The sequence below is a fragment of the Oryctolagus cuniculus genome, chromosome 1 (assembly GCF_051225735.1).
Source record: "Oryctolagus cuniculus isolate XC-2025 breed Fujian yellow rabbit chromosome 1, ASM5122573v1, whole genome shotgun sequence".
NCBI classification, from domain to species: domain Eukaryota; kingdom Metazoa; phylum Chordata; class Mammalia; order Lagomorpha; family Leporidae; genus Oryctolagus; species Oryctolagus cuniculus.
In genome coordinates this window covers 140,873,778-140,892,197 of record NC_142867.1, presented here as the reverse complement: position 1 = coordinate 140,892,197, position 18,420 = coordinate 140,873,778, and the positions used below count along the sequence as shown (strand labels likewise).

The 18,420-nt window shown below is 46.3% G+C and overlaps 1 pseudogene across 1 annotated transcript; it reads right to left on the bottom strand.

Annotated features, from left to right (window-relative positions):
• Positions 1-2,892: 2,892 nt before the first annotated feature.
• On the bottom strand, positions 2,893-3,518 carry LOC100343529 (adenosine 5'-monophosphoramidase HINT1 pseudogene; annotated as a pseudogene). The gene has a single exon (XR_016235975.1). The product of XR_016235975.1 is annotated as an adenosine 5'-monophosphoramidase HINT1 pseudogene (transcript).
• Positions 3,519-18,420: the final 14,902 nt, after the last annotated feature.

The window sequence follows — 18,420 nt, the reverse complement described above, 5'->3', positions numbered from 1 at the left end:
TCTGTCTGCAGAGCTGGCATCCCATATGGGTGCCTGTTCCAGTCTCAGCTGCTCTGCTTCTCATGTGGTTCCCTGCTAATGCACCTGGGAAAGCAGCAGAAGATGGCCCAAGTCCTTGGGCCCCTGCACTCATGTGGGAGACCTGGAAGAAGCGCCTGGAGCCTGGCTTTGGATTGGCCTAGCCCTGGCCGTTGCGGCCATTTGAGGAGTGAGCCAGTGGATGGAAGACCTCTCTTTGTCTCTCCCTGTCCCTGTCTATAGCTCCACCTCTCAAATAAGTAAATAAATCTTAAAAAAAGTGGACAAGATGCATGCTTCTCCCCAGAAGCTGCCTTTAGCAAGACAAAGTTGCTGATCCCACCTTTCTGAGTTTCCAGTTTTATCATGAAAATAGAAAGAGCTTACCTAGCCCATCCTTTTGATGGCTTTTATTTTATCAGGAGCAGACTAGACAGGATCACAGTTCAGGTCCTCTGATGGATTTTGTCCCTGCCCTTTGATTGATCATTCCCTGAATTGTGCTTAAAAGATACCGCGTCCACCACCGGTTTCTTGGGTCTGTGTCTCTTGGAGCGCCCTCCTGGCTGCTGGGGCAGGAGGTTACTGACAGCTGTGGGCAGCCACAGGTAGTCGCTCCCTTTGTTTACACTTAAACATATGAATGGAGACTTCCCAGCACAGATAATTAGGCTAGGGAGATTCCGGGAAGAGGCAGGAAGAACCTAAACCCCTCACAAGAGATGATATAGATAGTCACACCTGAAACCTGCATTTATCACCTAAGTGTTTTATTGTAACCTTAAGAGCCTTTTTGATATGTAAATCTTTTGTGCTCCTTCTTGTAAACAACTGGTCCTGTTTAAATACTACTGGATTTATTCAATAAACGAGCCTTGATCAGGACTTGTCTTGGCTCCATTCTTTGCGTCCTTGTCCCCGCATTCCCACTGTTTCAGGAAGACCCAGTTCATTGTGCCACAGGCTGGCACAGACAACAATAAATCTTGCTTTGTTTCCTGCCTTGTCTGCACGGAGATTCTTCTTCCGTGTGAGACAGCACTGAGGTCACTCCTCTTTGTCGCCATTTTCCCTTAACAGTTCCAGCTCCTGCATTTTTCATGCAGAACACCTCCTGATGTCCACACTCCGGAGACAGCTGAAATGCTGTTTGGAGCCAGCTGTCTTCTTGTGGTCCCTCTAAGTCCAAGGACTCAACAATTTCAGACTGCACTAGCACTCCTGGGGCAGAGGCCACACTGTGGGAAGCCACATTAGACACTGTTAACCTGTGCTGCCTCATGCATATCTCACTTGGGGTGCACTAACAGTTGGGATGCTCTCTGGGACTCCTTTGAGTGTAACTTATCATGCTACTGCTTCCGCCTGGAAGGCAGGCAGGTCAGCTTCAACTTACTCTCTGGGCTTATTCTTGTCAAAAATATTTTATAGAAGAACTTGCACTCAAACCACCTGGCTTTCTAAGATCAAGGTTTATAATGATTGGGACTTGTTTTAACCTCTTTGGAACATAACTGAGATCAATCATGAAGGTTGGTCTTGCTTTGTTGCACGGAGTCCTACTGCTGATAATTTCTATAAAATAGTTTGACCAAGGGCCAAGGTGGATAGACTGTGCTGCAGCGTTAATGGAGCCAGGCCCAAGATAATCAGCGTTAGAAATGCCTGCTTGCCAGGACAGTCCTGGGCTTGCTCTGGGAACTAGTTTTACAAGGCTTACTGCATCTAAATGGTTGGTGCACAGCATGTGTTTTAGGCTGTTTCTTTCTGGGAGTCTGGGGAGTCTCTGTGGCTATTTACCAGCATGGGGCCCTGAGTCTCTAGAATGCTACCCTGGATATAAACTGAGACCACACACATGTAAAGTGTTGCCTTACATCATTGCTGGAGGAGTTAAGTGGGTCCTGGGCAGCACTGCTGGGAGAGGGTCTTGGAAGCCATGCTTGATTTGCTCTGGATTTCTCCCTGCTGATTCTTTGCATCCTTTCACTGTGATATACAGTGGCCAGAGTACAGCAACTCCTGGGTCCCATGAGTCTTTCTCATTGGACTTGAAGGTGATCTTGGGGACTCTCACACAAGCCTTTCTTTAAACTGGTTCTTTTTGTAGAAATATGTGAAATCTGGGGCTGGTGTTTTGGGGTAGCAGGTAAAGCCACCGCCTGCAGTGCTGGCATCCCATATGGGTGCCGGTTCAAGTCCCAGCTGCTCCATTTCTGATTCAGCTCTCTGCTATAGCCTGGGAAAGCAGCAGAGGATGGCCCAAGTCCTTGGGCCTCTCTGTAACTCTGCCTTTCAAATAAAATAAATAAATCTTTAAAAAAATAAAAAGAAAGAAAGAAAGAAAGAAATGAACAGAAAGAAATGAACAGAAAGAAATGAACAGAAAGAAAGAAAGAAAGAAAGAAAGAAAGAAAGAAAGAGAAAGCATAAGGAAAGAGGAAAGACCCTAGGCCTTCCAGGCAAAGTTCATTTGGGCCCTCATTTAGGTTCTCCGTGGTAGATGTCATCTTAGCATTCGCCACTGGGGACTCACAACTCAATATCACTCCTCCTGGACGCATATCCCAGAGATCCAGTACAGAGAGGCAGAGGCAGAGAGAGGGAGAAGACATCCACTGGTTCACTCCCCAAATGGCCGCAATGGCCAGAGCTGTGCCAATTCGGAGTCAAGAGCCAGGAGCTTCTTCCGGGTCTCCTACGTGGGTACAGGGGCTCAAGGACTTGGGCCATCTTCTACTGCTTTCCCAGGCCATAGCAGAGAGCTGGATCAGAAGTGGAGCAGCTAGGACTGGAACTGGCACCCATATAGGATGCCAGCACTGCAGGTGGTGGCTTTACCCACTTTGCCACAGCACTGGACCCTTCTGTTCATTTCTTTTTTTTTTTTATGCAATAATGTCTTTTATTATGTATGTTTTTATTTTTCTCCAGTATTTCCTCAATCTGTATACATAGGCAAAAGTATGCTGTTTGACATTGGACTGCAAACTTTATCACTGCCTGGAAAAGGAACAATTGGCCCTAACACATGCTTAACCAGGGGGCCAGTTCATCTGCCGACCCCCAAGAACATGAAGATGAACATGATAGACAGACTGTCCGCCATCGGAGCCCTCATTCACCACCATTCGGTAACCCTTCTTTAGGCCCAGGTCAGCAGCACATTTCTTGCCAACAATCATTAAATGTCCAAGAAGACTTTCATCAGCATCCTCTGCTGCAGAAATCTGGGATATATGTTTCTCAGGTATCACCAGAAAATGTGTTGGTGCTTGAGGGGAAATGTCATGGAAAGCAAGACACTGGTCATCCTCGAAAATGATTTTGGCTGGGATTTCCTTGCGGATGATCTTCCCGAAGATCGTGTCGCCACCAGGCCGGACGACCTGAGCCTTGAAGATCTCATCTGCCATCTCAGGCTGCCTCCCGCGCACCGCGCACTGGCCACAGGAGAACCGCAGAGGAGGGAGGAAGCTGCAGAGCCGGCAGAGGGTGGGAGTGCCTCCCTTCTGTTCATTTCTATTTGCTGTCTCCTTCAGCTGTTAAAACTGTAATCAGTGTATTGTAACATTTTTGTTAGACTCTTTATACGAGAGTATTCTTCAGCTTTTGATCACTCTATTGAAATATCTAGGCAACTAACTTTATAAAGTAAAAAGCTATAACTAGCTCACAGTTTTGGAGGCCCAAGTTCAAGACTGGGCAGCCCCCTTGGCTCGGCCTCTGTGAGGGCAAGGGTTCGCATTGGTGGAGCAGTGCAGAGGAAGGAGCCTCCACGGTGCTCTCGGGAGCAGAGGGAGTGGTAGACCCAAACGCAGGCTTTTTTAACTACCCCTCCCTGAGAACTACTCTAAGGGACAATGTCCTCAATGCCCTAGACCCCACCTCCTACATGTTCTGTTGTGGGGCGCACAGATTAAAAACACAGCGATGCTTTGAGGTCAAATTAGGAGTCTTCATTAGCCAGCTGGCCACTGCTCTCTCACAGAGCGAGTCTGGAGAAGACGACCCCGAGTTGCAGTGCTGGGGGGTTTTTAAAGGCAAAAAAATTATGCGTGAGGGCTAGTGCAAGCAGAAAGCAGGCATACAGAAGCGAGAAGCAGTTAGCCAATCAGACAGTTTCTTTGTAACCTTATTGAAAAATGTAACAATTCAAGTATTCAGTTGTTCTTGGTCGGGGTCAAGCATGCTCTCACGGACCTTGGCACCCCCTGTGCTGTCCCCTGGCTGCAGCCGGGAGAAGACAGAGGAAACCACAGTCTGGTGGCCTTGGCCATTATCAAGCAAGCTGAGGTGCGGAAGCCAGAATGGGCCAGTTAAAAACATTTATTTTTATCAACAACAGGCCCTGCTTTTAAAACAACCAAGTTATAGTCTATAACCACCCAGGTGTGCTATACCATGTAGACAGTTTAAACTTTTGAGTCACCTGTCACAGTTCCATCTCCTCCGGATAGTGCCACTCTGGGAACCAAGTCTTTAACGCATGGGCCTTTGGGTGGGGGATCGGAGGAGCATTTAACCTCCACACTAATAGACAAACTATAGCAAGTAGGAACACTTTTCACACAGGTCTACTGGATTGTAGGTTCAGATTTCCTGTTGGTCCAATTCAGAAGTCTTGGTTTATTTTTTTTTTCAGGAGTTGATAGTTTGATTTCTGGTCCTTTCTATTATTCTCCTTCTATGGAACATAGCACCAGATCTGAGCAGTTTTATAAGCAAGTGAATGACTTACCATAAAATGCCAGTTCCTTCAGGAAGTTCTAGCCCTAGGATACAGAGGGTCTTTGAGGAGAGGCATTGTGCCTCCTCTGTGGTCCTGTGGGGTAAACAAGTGGCTGACAGGTGGCTAGTCCTCCCGTAAAGTCTTACCTGCCAGCCAGACTTGGGAGAAGGGCCTGGGGTGGTCCTCAGCAATAAGGCTTACGTTTGAGGGAATGTCAAAAAGTTCATGGAAAAATGGAATTAAAAGATAAAGTTATTTTGGGGCAAGAAAATGAAATTCATGGGTGGTTTTTCAAAATGCACATTATCTATGAACTTTTTAAATAGATTCTTTTAATGTATGGATTTAGAAAGATTTTACAGGAATCAGTGTTGTGGTGTAGCAGGTAAAGCCACCGCCTGTAGTGCTGGCATCCCATATGAGCCCTGGCTGCTCCACTTCCGATCCAAGTCCCTGCTAATGGCCTGGGGAAAGCAATCGAAGATGGCTCAAGTGCCCCTACACCCATGTGGGAGACCTGGATGAAGCTCCTGAGTCGGCTTTAACCCTGGCTGTTGTGGCCATCTGGGTAGTGAACCAGTGGTTGGAAGACCTCTCTCTCTCTCTCTCTCTCTCTGTGTGTGTCTCTCCCTCTTTCCCTGTAACTCTGACTTTCAAAATAAATAAATGGGCCTTAAAATTTTTTTTTGCACCAAAATAAACTTGCTTTTAATTCCATTTTCTGTGAACTTTGTGAAGCACCCTCAGATATAAAATTGTCTCCTCTATCCCTTTCGATATATCAGTTGAGACACAACTTGATTTCTGGTTATGAGGCTCGTGTATATATATATATATATATATATAATCTATATTTCACATTTTAATTCCCAAGAGACAGAAGGCTACTGTTGCTTTGGGGCGGGAGCTGTGCTAATGCCTAAATGTGGCTGGGTCACTTCAGACACAATCAATCTGCAGAGCAGCTTTGCTGTCAGAAGATGAACTCGATTGAACACAATTTCATTATTTTTACTGATTCAGTTAAAAGACTGTCCATGGAAAGTACATGAAACACTAAATTAAAATATATTTGGGCATCCCTAACTTAGAGCTGATAGCACAAGATTAAAGGTTTGTTTTTTTTTTTTTTTTTAGATTTACCCACACAGCTAGGACTGGGCCAGTCCAAACCAGGATACCAGGAACTCAGTCTGGGTCTCCTACATGGGTGGTAGAGACCCAAGTACTTGGATTGTCACGTGCTACCTCCCAGGGTTTGCATTGGCAGGAAGCTGGAGTCCAGAGCCTGAGCAAAGAATTGAACACAGGCACTCCAGTGTAGGAGCAGGTAGCTTAACCACTAGACTAAATACCCACTCCTAACATTCAATTAAAAAAAAAGTTTGAACTCTGCCACTGACTGGCATGGTTGATTAGTCAGAACTGTCGCTAGTGAAATTGTATTTCAGCAGGTATAATAGGACAGAAGAAATAAAGAACACTGCAGGTTAAGGTCAGTGATGAAAATTTAACTTAGCAGTGTCTCCTGGTTGTCATTCTGAGACAAAAAAACTATTGGTTTATTCACTATCATTTTGTTTCCTCAACACTGTGCTATGTAAATAGTCCTCCATATTGCACTGATATATTCACACACATATAAAGTCAGAGAATAGAAGTCGATGGTGGTTGCTATAGGAGAACTGAGTCTCAGAATCTTGGCAGAGGGATTATGGTTTGAACAGGATGGGAGAGAATAATGGAAGTTTAAGTGTATTTCTGTGATACTTCAAGACCTTAAATTCTAATATTATAAATTAGTTTAGAGCAACAGATGAGTTTTTTGACTCACAAAACCAGAAGAAGGACTAAACAACTCTGATGTAGGAGGATGATAGGAGACATGTGGTCTTGGTTAAAACTAGAGTTAGATATTAACTGTTGTTATCTATTAGTATTTCCTCTGTCAGTAATTTTTCATCATTTTTTTCTTCACTTTTCCCCAGTGATTTAATTTTCTTTTATATTTTAAGATTTATTTATTTTATTTGAAACTAGGAGTTACACAGAGAGAGAAAGAGAGGCAGAGGCAGAGAGAGAGAGAGGTCTTTCATCCACTGGTTCACTCCCTAGTTGGCTGTAACAGCCAGAGTTGCACCGATCTGAAGCCAGGAGCCAGGAGCTTCCTCCTGGTCCCCCACACAGGTACAGGGGCCCAAGTCCTTGGGCCATCCTCCACTGCTTTTCCAGGCCATAGCAGAGAGCTGGATTGGAGGTGGAGCAGCTGGGACTCGAACCGGCACCCATATAGGAGCCAGCGCTGCAGGCAGCAGCTTTACCCGATATGCCACAGCACTGGCCCCCAAAATGATTTCATTTTCAAAATTCCCAGGAAAAAGTTACGATTGGTCACTGATGGAGAAGTAATCATATGTGGTCCATCTAGCTATAGACAGGGGATAAACTTAATTACATTTTCATCACTGGTGTTAACTCAGACCAATTGGAACCATTCTGGTCAGGCAGAGAATTGCCATCTCACAGTAAAAGAGTTTTTTTTTTTTTTTTTTTTTTTTGACAGGCAGAGTGGACAGTGAGAGAGAGACAGAGAGAGAAAGGTCTTCCTTTGCCGTTGATTCACCCTCCAATGGCCGCCGCTGCAGCCGGCGCACCGCGCTGATCCGATGGCAGGAGCCAGGATTCAGGTGCTTTTCCTGGTCTCCCATGGGGTGCAGGGCCCAAGCACCTGGGCCATCCTCCACTGCACTCCCTGGCCATAGCAGAGAGCTGGCCTGGAAGAGGGGCAACCGGGACAGAATCCGGTGCCCCGACCGGGACTAGAACCCGGTGTGCCGGCGCCGCAAGGTGGAGGATTAGCCTATTGAGCCACGGCGCCGGCCCAGTAAAAGAGTTTTGAGGCAATGTTCAGGTGATACGCAGGCACTAAGTTAGAAGGCAATGGAAAAATCATCACTGGAGACTCTGAAATGGAAGCAGGGCCAGGACTCAAACACAGAGGCAGAGTTAGACAGAGAGAAAGGTCTTCCTTTTTCCATTGGTTCACTCCGCCAGTGGCCACTACGGCTGCCACGTTACGGCCAGCGCACTGCACCAATCCGAAGCCAGGAGCCAGGTGCTTCTCCTGGTCTCCCATGCAGGTGCAGGGCCATCCTCCACTGCCCTCCTGGGCCACAGGAGAGAGCTGGACTGGAAGACGAGCAGCCAGGACAGAACCGGTGCACCAACTGGGACTAGAACCTTGGGTGCTGGCGCCGCAGGCGAAGGATTAGCCTAGTGAGCCGTGGCGCCGACCTCAAACCCAAACATTCTAATATGGGATGCAGGAAGTCGCAGAGTGGCATCTTAACTGCTATACCCAGATTATAGATTTTATTTTTTATTATAATTTTTTAATTTATTTGTTTGAGATAGAGTTATGGACAGAGAGAAATCTTCCCTCTGTTGGTTCACTCTGCAAATGGCTGCAACGTCCAGGGCTGGACCAGGCCAAAGCCAGGAGCCAGGAGCTTCTTCCCGGTCTCCCATGTATGTGGCAGGGGCCCAGGCACTCGGGCCATCTTCCACTGCTTTCCCTGGCCACAGCAGAGAGCTGGATCAGAAGAGGAGCAGTTGGGATATGAACTGGCTTCCATATGTGATGTCAGCACTACAGGCAGAGGCTTTGCCTACTACCCCACAGGGCTGACCCCTAGATTATATATTTTAAAAATCAACTCCAGGGACCGGTGCTGCGGCCCTTGCCATGCTGGCATCCCATGTGGGTGCCAATTCCAGTCCTGGCTGCTCCACTTCTGATCCAGCTCCCTGCTATGGCCTGGGAAAGCAGTGGAAGTTGGTCCAAGTCCTTGGGCCCCTGCACCTGCATGGGAGACCCAGAAGAAGCTCCTGGCTTGTGACTTCTGATTGGCGCAGCTTCGGCTGTTGCGGCCAAGTAGGGAGTGAACCAGTGGATGAAAGACCTCCCTCTCTCCCTGCCTCTTCTCCCTCTGTGTAACTCTGCCTTTCCAATAAATAAATAAATCTTTAAAAAACAACTCCACTGAAGAGAGAAAACAAACACCAAAATTTTAGTGTTTGCACATCTGTTATGACTTTTGTTGCCTAACTCTTGGTGAAAATGTTTTACATGCATTTGCAAATGTTTAGGTCAAGTTGTCTGAAAGTCTGATGACCTTGTAGATCTTTTGTTTAGCTGTTATATCAATTACTGAGAAAAGGGTGTCGTAATAGTCAGGGTTCTTGAGAGAAACAGGAAGTACAGAGATTTATTTTAAGGAAGTGGTTCACGTGATTGTAGGAGTTGGCATGCTGAAATCTGTTGGGCTGGAAGTACATTCTACCAGGAGAGCTTGTTGCAGGCTTGGTTATGAAGGCAGTCTAAATTGAGTGAGGCCCACATAGGTGCTTTATTTAAAGTTCACTGATTCAAATGGTATCACACCTAAAAAAATACCTTCTCAGCAACATCTAGACTGGCGTTTTGACCAACGATTGGGCACTGTAGCCTAGTCAAGCTGACACATGAAGTTAACTACCAGTACATGCTCCATTCCAACTTAGTTTTTTTTTTTTTTTTTTAAGATTTATTTATTTATTTGAAAGTCAGAGTCACACAGAGAGAGGAGAGGCAGAGAGACAGAGAGAGGTCTTCTATCCACTGGTTCACTCTCTAGTTGGCTGCAACGGCCGGAGCTGTGCTGATCCGAAGCCAGGAGCCAGGAACTTCCTCTGGGTCTCCCACACGGGTGCAGGGGTCCAAGGACTTGGGCCTTTTTGTATTGCTTTCCCAGGCTATAGCAGAGAGCCAGATTGGAAGTGGAGCAGCCGGGTCTCGAACCAGCACCCATATGGGATGCCGGTGCTTCAGGCCAGGCCATTAATCCACTGAGCCACAGCTCTGGCCCCTCCGTTCCTACTTGTTACCCATACATATCTCATTAAACCATATTTGATCTCCAAATAAAAATAATGTTGTTTGAGGGTATTTCAAAAAGTCTGTGGAGGGTTCAGCATTGTGGTACAGCAGCTAGAGCTGCCACCTGTGATACAGGTATTCCATATGGCAGCTCCACTTCCAATCCAGCTCTCTGCTATGGGCTGGGAAAGCAGTGGAAGATGGCCCAAGTGCTTGGGCCCCTGACCTATGTGGGAGACCCAGAAGAAGCTCCTGGATTCTGACTTCAGATCAGCCCAGTTTTGGATGTTGTGGCCATCTGGGGAGTGAACCAGTGGATGGAGGACCTCTCTCTCTCTTTCTCTCTGTAATTCTGTCTCTCAAATAAATCTACAACAGCAAACAAAAAAAAAAAAAAAAAAGAAAAAAGAAAAAAGAAAAAGAAAAAGCATGCATATGAGGTGTCTTCAGAAAGTTCATAAAAATGCATATGATGAAAATAAGCATGGGTTTCAAATTTTTTTTGCAACATAAAATTTTTTAATTCTGTCTTCCACAACTTTTTGAAGTACCCTTATATTTTTGCCTTATGTGATGCAGCAATGCAGCCTACAACTGAAAATGTATGGACATCTTATCCCAAAGGGGATCAAATTCTTGGGTGATATTCACTCTTCTCCTTAATATGCTGTGACTTAAATACTATTCTGTAAAGTTGGCCCATCATGTTTTTCTTTTTAAAGGTTTATTTATTTATCTGAAAGAGTTACAGAGAGGCAGAGGCAGAAAGAGAGAGGTTTTCCATCCACTGGTTCACTCTCCAGATGGCCACAACGGCCAGAACTGCGCTGATCCGAAGGCAAGAGCCAGGAGACAGGAACCAGGAGTCAGAAGCTTCTTCCAGGTCTCCCACGTGGGTGCAGGGACCCAAGGACTTGGGCCGTCTTCTACTGCTTTCCCAGGCCACAGCAGAGAGCTGGATCAGAAGTGGAGCAGCCGGGACTCGAACCAGCGCCCATGTGGGATGCTGGCACTGCAGGCGATGGCTTTACCTGCTCTACCACAGTGCCAGGCCTCCCATCCATGTTATATGATAAAGGATCAAAGAGAGAAGCACAAGCATATATCTATATTATATATATTTACAAGCCGTAATTGAATAATAAATAATAAGAATAAAAATAAAAAATTATAATGAAAAATATTCCTAGCAATTATAGTTTTTTTATTTTTCATAACTCATCACATGGTATTTATAACTGCCTTTTTATTTTTAAAGATTTATTTATTTATTTGAAAGGCAGAGTTACAGAGAGGCATAGAGAGAGAGAGAGAAAGGTCTTCCATCCACTGATTCAGTCCCGAAATGGCCGCAACAGCCGGAGCCAGGCTGATCCAAAGCAAGGAGCCAGGAGCTTCTTCCAGGTCTCCCTCATGAGTGCAGGGGCCCAAAGACTTGGGCCATCTTCTGCTTTCCCAGTCCATAGCAGAGAGCTGGATCAGAAGTGGAGCAGCCGGAACTCAAACCAGTGCCCATACGGGATGCCGGCGCTGCAGGCAGGGTTTTACCCGCTATGTCACAGCACCAGCCCCTGTACCTGCCTTCCTCCACTGTCCCATTCTGTGTTCCCTTTGCCTGCAGTGGTACCAGCTGGTTACCAGGTAGAATGACTCAAGCTTTCCTTCCTGAAGGGTCTGGGCCATTAGACGTCCTGCTTATGTTGTAGTTTGCCACTGACTTTATTCCCAGCACATACAAATACTAAGCAATGCCCTGTGGGAGGTCCTGTTTTCCCTGATCTTTCTACCACTGCTGTGGAGTAGCAGCCAAGCTTCCCGTTGGTCATCAGGGTCAGTCATCCCAACCAGCACAACTCCCATCTTGGTTGATTCAGAGACATGAGGAACCCAAAGGGTCAGTTTTTTTTTTTTTTTTTTGACAGGCAGAGTGGACAGTGAGAGAGAGAGACAGAGAGAAAGGTCTTCCTTTGCCGTTGGTTCACCCTCCAATGGCCACTCCGGCTGGCACGCCGGGGCCGGCGCACCGTGCTGATCCGAAGCCAGGAGCCAGGTGCTTCTCCTGGTCTCCCATGGGGTGCAGGGCCCAAGCACTTGGGCCATCCTCCACTGCACTCCCGAGCCATAGCAGAGAGCTGGCCTGGAAGGGGGGCAACCGGGACAGAATCCGGTGCCCCGACTGGGACTAGAACCCGGTGTGCCGGTGCCGCAAGCAGAGGATTAGCCTAGTGAGCCGCGGCGCCGGCCAAATGGTCAGTTTTAACTTTCAGTTCAACAGGTTCATTGCTATGATCTGTAGACCATAAATTAATATATGTAATTTATGTAGCACATAGATTAGTATACAACCACAGAGTATAAAGTTGCAGGGACAAAAACATTGCTTGTTGGATCACTATGGGTACTATTGAGGGTGTCATTCCACTCTCATCCCTTGCTTCTAGGATCTGCATATCCTGGTTATGAAAGCAACATCACCACGTGTTGGGTGCTAGCTCAGAGCATGCACAGCCTTCTGGAAAACCCTGCCTCAGCCCTGTGAGGTATTACTAACTAGCTAGTGTTGTTACTGAGTCTGCAAAAGTTGTCCAGCCATTCTATAAAGTCAGTTTGCTTCAGGATGGTGGGGAACATAGTAAGCATATGTCCATTTCCAAGTTCTCAAGTTCTTTGCTCAGAAGGAATGCTGTATGGTAGGTACTTTTTTTTTTTAAAAGATTTATTTTATTTATTTGAAAGTCAGAGTTATACAGAGAAAGAAGGAGAGGCAGAGAGAGAGAGAGAGAGAGAGAGGGAGAAGTCTTCCGTCCACTGGTCCACTCCCCAGTTGGCTGTCAATCTGAAGCCAGGAGCCAGGAATTTCCTCCGGGTCTTGCCATGCAGGTGCAGGGGCCCAAGGACTTGGGCCATCTTCCACTGCTTTCCCAGGCCACAGCAAGGAGCTGGATTGGAAGAGGAGCAGCAGGAACTAGAACCAGCACCCATATGGAATGCCGGCACTTCAGGCCAGGGCATTAACCTGCTGCCCCACAGTGCCAGCCCCAGCCTTTATTCCTTGACGGAAGTTTCCTAACATAACCTAGTAACCCAGCTGGATGACAGCTCACTCAGGGAATCACCCCATACCGGGGACTTAGTGTTGGGTTCAGCTGCTGGCAGCCTGGTTCAGCACAGGCTGCAGCCAAGTCTGGCTCGCTGAAGAGAATTCCACATTGCTGTGGCCCATGCATACATAACCTCTTTCCTTGTTAGCAGGCACACTTGTTTATTGATCTACTGGGCAATGTTTATGAATTTGTTTATGAATCTATTGGGCTGGGGAAGGAGGGTCAGAGTGGACCATCTGATCCATTTGAGTATTACAGTCCTCTGGTTGAGGTCATTCTTGGGTAAGCATTAACAGGGGATACAAATATCTTCACACGTTTAGTCCACCTATCTTTTTTTTTAATATTTACTTATTTATTTGAAAGGAAGAGTTACACACAGAGAGAAGGAGAGGCAGAGAGAGAGAGAGAGAGAGAGGTCTTCCATCTACTTGTTTACCCCCTAAATGGCTACAACGGCTGGAGCTGGGCTGATCTGAAGCCAGGGTTCAGGGGCTTCTTCTGGGTCTCTTACATGGGTGTAGGGGACCAAGCACTTGGGCCATCTTTTACTACTTTCCCAGGCTCATTGGCAGGGAGCTGGATGGGAAGTGGAACAGCCGGGACTCCAACTGGTGCCTATATGTGATGCCAACACTGCAGAAAGTGGCTCAATTCATAGTGCCACAGTGCCGGCCCCTCCAGATCTTGTCCCCGTTACGTATTCCTTCCAAGTCCCTCAGCACCCAACTGCAGCACACACATTAGCATACAACTGCACGTCTCACCATTTATACCTCTCAAGGGAGATGTAGGAAGTGTTGCACTGCTTGAAGCTCAACTGACTGGGAGTATCTCCCTTAGCCTCTGTCTGCCAGGATTTCCCCTAACGGGGCTGTAGTGCCAATAGAGCCATCTGCACACCAGGCCCAAGTGTTGTCTTCCTTAGTCAACTGATCACGGGGAATTTCCTATGAGTTCACAGCTGTGCGCTGGGAGAAAGTAAGGTGGCAGGAGTGGAGCATTTAGGCTACTTCCTCATGCAAGTTACTTGTGCCTTCAGGGCCAGCATGGGTCTCATATAGAGCACTTCCATTTGGTTATGCAGTGGTTCAGTGCATGCCGAATTTTGGGCTTGGCGGGTCAGACAACACCCAGTTCACGATGGGCAGCTTAGGTTGCATGGTAACTGGATGGCTCACTAAGACCCGGCAGCAAATGAAGAGCCGCTTCTCAACAGGAGAGTAGCACTCTGCATGCATGACTTTGTTTAAAACTCCCCAGGGCCTGCTGTATAGTTCACCCTCGTGGGCCTGCTGAAAGTCCCCAACAGCATCCCGATCTGGCTGTGCAACCTCAAGCAATGTTGGATCTACTGGGTCATACACCTGCAGGGGCTGAGCAGTCTGGACCTGTTGGTGAACAGTCTGGACCTGTTGCAAGACATTTTCTTGTTTTGGGCTCGACTCAAAACTGGCAACTTTATGGGACCTTGGTAAATGGGCTGGAGTAGCATGCGTAAATGAGGAACATACTATCTCCAAAGTCCAAAGAAGTCCAGAAGGTGCTGTCCCTCTTTTTTTGTTGTTGTTGTTGTACAAGGAGCTGGATGCAACAACCTATCCTATACCTTAGAAGGGCTAGGTCACCCGCTGGATCCCTAGACATTTCAGAGGTAGATGGTCCCTGAATTTTTGTCAGCTGTATTTCCTATCCTCTGATTTGCAAATGTCTCACCAATGTCTAGCATAGTTGCTCCATTTTGCACATGAGGTACAGTCAGAATCTAATGTAAAGGGCCAGTGTGATATAGAGGGAATGGCAACCAAGATCTCTTTGAGGGGCTGGTGTTGTGGTGTAGATGGTTAAGCCACTGAGGCTGGCATCCCAAATCTGAGCACTCGTTCAAGTCCCAGCTGTGCTGCTTCCAATCCAGCTGCCTGCTGATGCACCTGGGAAAGATGGCCCAAGTGCTTGGGCCTTTGGCACCCATGTGGGAGACCCAGATGGAGTTCCTGGCTCTTGGTTTCATCCTGACCCAAACCTGTTGTGGCCATTTGGATACTGAACCAGTGGATAGAAGATCTCTTTGTCTTTCTTTGTCAGTCTGCCTGTTGATTAAATAAAATAAATATTTTTAAAGATTTATTTTATTTATTTGAAAGAGTTACAGAGGCAAAGACTGGGGGGGGGGGGGGAGAAAGAGAGAGAGAGAGAAAGAGAGAGAGAGAGAGAGAGGTCTTCCATCTGTTGGTTCACTCCCCGAAAGGCTGCAACAGCCGGCCCACTGGTCCAGTTGGAAACCAGGAGCCAGGAGCTTCTTCTGGGTCTCCCACAAGGGTGCAGGGATCAAAGCACTTGAGCCATCTTCTACTGCTTCCCCAGGCCATAGCAGAGAGCTGGATTGGAGTGGAGCTCCCGGCGATGCGGACACTGCAGGCAGCAGCTTCCCTAGGTACACCACAGTGCTGCCCTCTCCCCGCCCCTTTAAAAAAAAGATTCCTGTGAACCACATTGTGACATTGAGTGAACTGTCCCTGAGGTGGGACAGTAAAGGTGTATTGCTTCTTCTGTCTTTACTGACACGAAATTAGTTGTAGGGGGACACTACACTGTCGTTGGAAAAATTAGTTTCTCACCCCACGCACAAGAATAAGCCTAATAAAGATGAGAACTATAGTGTTAGGGAAAGAAGCTATGCACAATCTCTGTTCTGGCTGCTCTGCTCAAACTCTTAACTCTGTGGGCACAGTGCAATCTCCAGTTCTCCACTGGGCTCACAACTCGGCCCACCCCCAGCTCCCACCACATATCTGTTCTGTTAGGCTCCTTAGTGTCATGCCCAGAGCACTGGTCAACGTGCAGCGTCCAGCTCAGGATACCACCGCAGTCTCCACGTGACCGGTATGCAGTTCCCTGGACTCCATCTCTGTCCTACTCCTTTTTCTCTTGTGACTTGCCTCATAAAACCCAACCCACATCTGATGGTGTTTCCTTTACCCAGCAAGATTTCTGCTCTACGTCTGGACTCTATTCTTGGTGCTAAGGTTTGGAAACAGTTCCCAGACAGTGAGATGGGCTGAATGTCAAGTTCACCAATGTCTCTTCTCCTAAGGATCCCCGCCTTGGGCCATCTGTTTTCCAAAGCCTGGAGACAGTTGCTTCATTCTTGTGTGTGAGTTCTTCATCTATTTATTGTTTTTGGAATAATAAGTCTAATACCTGTTCTCCTGTCTTGGCTGGAACCCCCTCCTACATTTTTTGTTATAACACTTATGTGCCAAGGACGTCACATCACTATTCCTGACATGTAGAATTTCACGTAGTCAGATTGTGTCCTCATGGCTTCATTTCACTTGCTGCTTTATTCTCAATATTTTCTATGAGCTTTTAATTCAGTCTACAGACTTGACTGTATCTCATTTTTTGTCAAGAATATTTCCAGTATTCTACTGTACATCAAAACAGAAGCGATATAATTGTCTGCTAATGAGAGTAAAGTTGATTATTGGATTCAAAGGTCAGTCTGTGTCATCCCTTAAGAAGTTTCTCATCAGCCCTTGAATGTGTATTACCAAGATGTATTCATTCATTAGAGTGACAAAATAGGAATTTTCTAATCATACTTTTTTTTTCTATTTTCTGCAAAGAAAGATTGGTTTACTGAATTTGTTTCTACATAGAAAAACTCAAACGATAAATGACAAAACACAAATGGAAAATTTATAAAACTCAGATCAGTGACAAAAGGATAATTTAAAAATTATCAAGATGTAAAATAAAAAACACAGTAAAAAAAGATGTGCAAAAGATATGAGGTTACAGTTCATGGAAAAAGAAAAAGAAATAACTTATGTAAAGAAAAAACATTCATCCTTATTCATAGTAAGGGAAATTCAGATCAAAATCATGCCACATTTGACTATCAGAAGGACTAAAGCAAATAATTTGGTCATCCTGTGGTGGGTGCTTCATTTAGTAAAGATGCCACATGGGATGCCTCCATTGCATAGTAGAACGCCTGGGTTTAGGTCCTGGTTCTGCTCCTGATTCCAGCTTCCACTGATGTGCACCCTGGGAGGCAGCAGGTGATGGCTCAAGTAGCTGAGTCTGCCACTCCTGTGGGAGATCCAGAAAGAATTCCTGACCCTCACTTTGGCCTGGCCCAGCCCTAGTCACTGTAGGTATTTGGCAAGTGATTTAGTGGATGAGGGCTCTCTGTTCTCTCTCTCTCTCTCTCCCCTCTACCCCCTACTCAAGTAAAATAAATAAAAATAGGGGCTGGTGCTGTAAAGCAGCAGGTTAAACTGCCACCTGCGATGCCAGCATCCCATATGGGTGCTGGTTTGTGTCCTGGCTGCTCTACCTCTGACTCAGCTCCTTGCTAATGGCCTAGGAAAGCAGTGGAGGACAGCCAGAGTGCTTGCGACCCTGCCACCCATGTGGGAGACTCAGAAGCAGCTCCTGGCTCCTGGCTTTGGCCTGGCCCAGCTCTGGCTGTTGTGACCATTACGGGGGTGAACTAGCAGACAGATTTCTTTCTCTGTCTCTCCCTCTCTGTAACTCTGCGTTTTCAAATAAATAAACTCATCTTTAATAAATAAATAAAAATAAACATGTTTGGTAGTCCATTTCTGTTGGTGAAATTGGGGGAAAGGCAATTTCATACATTTCCTTGAGAATAGTAACTTTTGGGGCTGGTGCTATGGCATAGTGGGAACAGCTGCCAACTGTGACTTTCCCAGGCCATACAGGGAGCCGCATCAGAGGAGGAGCAGCCAGGACTCGAACCAGCGCCCTTATGGGATGCCGGCACTGCAGGTGGCGGCTTAACCCACTATGCCACAGTGCCCACCCTTCACTGCAGTTTAGCTGTTGGGTCTCCTAAAAGGCCAGGAGAGAATAGAACTAAGAACTAAGGTTCATAGGAGTGGTGGTAAGAAAGAGAACCTGGAATGTCTAAAGACAACTAAGGTTGTGAGACAGAATTTTACCTGCATTGGAGGAGATTCCTGATGGCTGTTTGCTCCTGTTTCATAAAAAAACAGAAAGTGAATAATGTCTTGGGATGAAATAACACATGCTAACACAAAGTGAATAGAATTTTGTAAGGATAGATTTGGCAATTGAAAAGTCTCCTTACTAAATCGGTAACGATGTATGGAGTAGTTGATAATAGATTTGTAATTACTATTGAATCTCAGAAAGATATTTGCCCTTAACGAAATACACAGCCCGTGAATGCTGTGGCCACGGCTGCAAATAACAGGATAATCCCAATGTTCCAGGTTTCTAGAAAGCTAGGTGGGCTGTGGTCCCTTGGTTCACGTGTTAAAATAAGCAGATGAACAGTGTGAGTGTTCCATTGGCACAGCAACAGGGGCGGATTCAGCTGCCATTTACTCCTTGGCAGATATGGGTGGGAGGAGAATGTGGTTATTGTATCTGGTGTACAGTGCATGGCCAATGTTAGCCTGTGATGATCTAGAATACTCAATACTAAAAGGAGGCCAAAATCTCATCATGCTGAAATATCTGATGGGGCTGGTAAGACAATGAATGAGTGGTTAATTATCATAATGAGGGATAGGTTTTCCAAATGTTGGTCATCAGGGTTCTTACAGTTGAATCAAGCAATTACTTTTCATGTCATTAGCCTTGGTTAAATT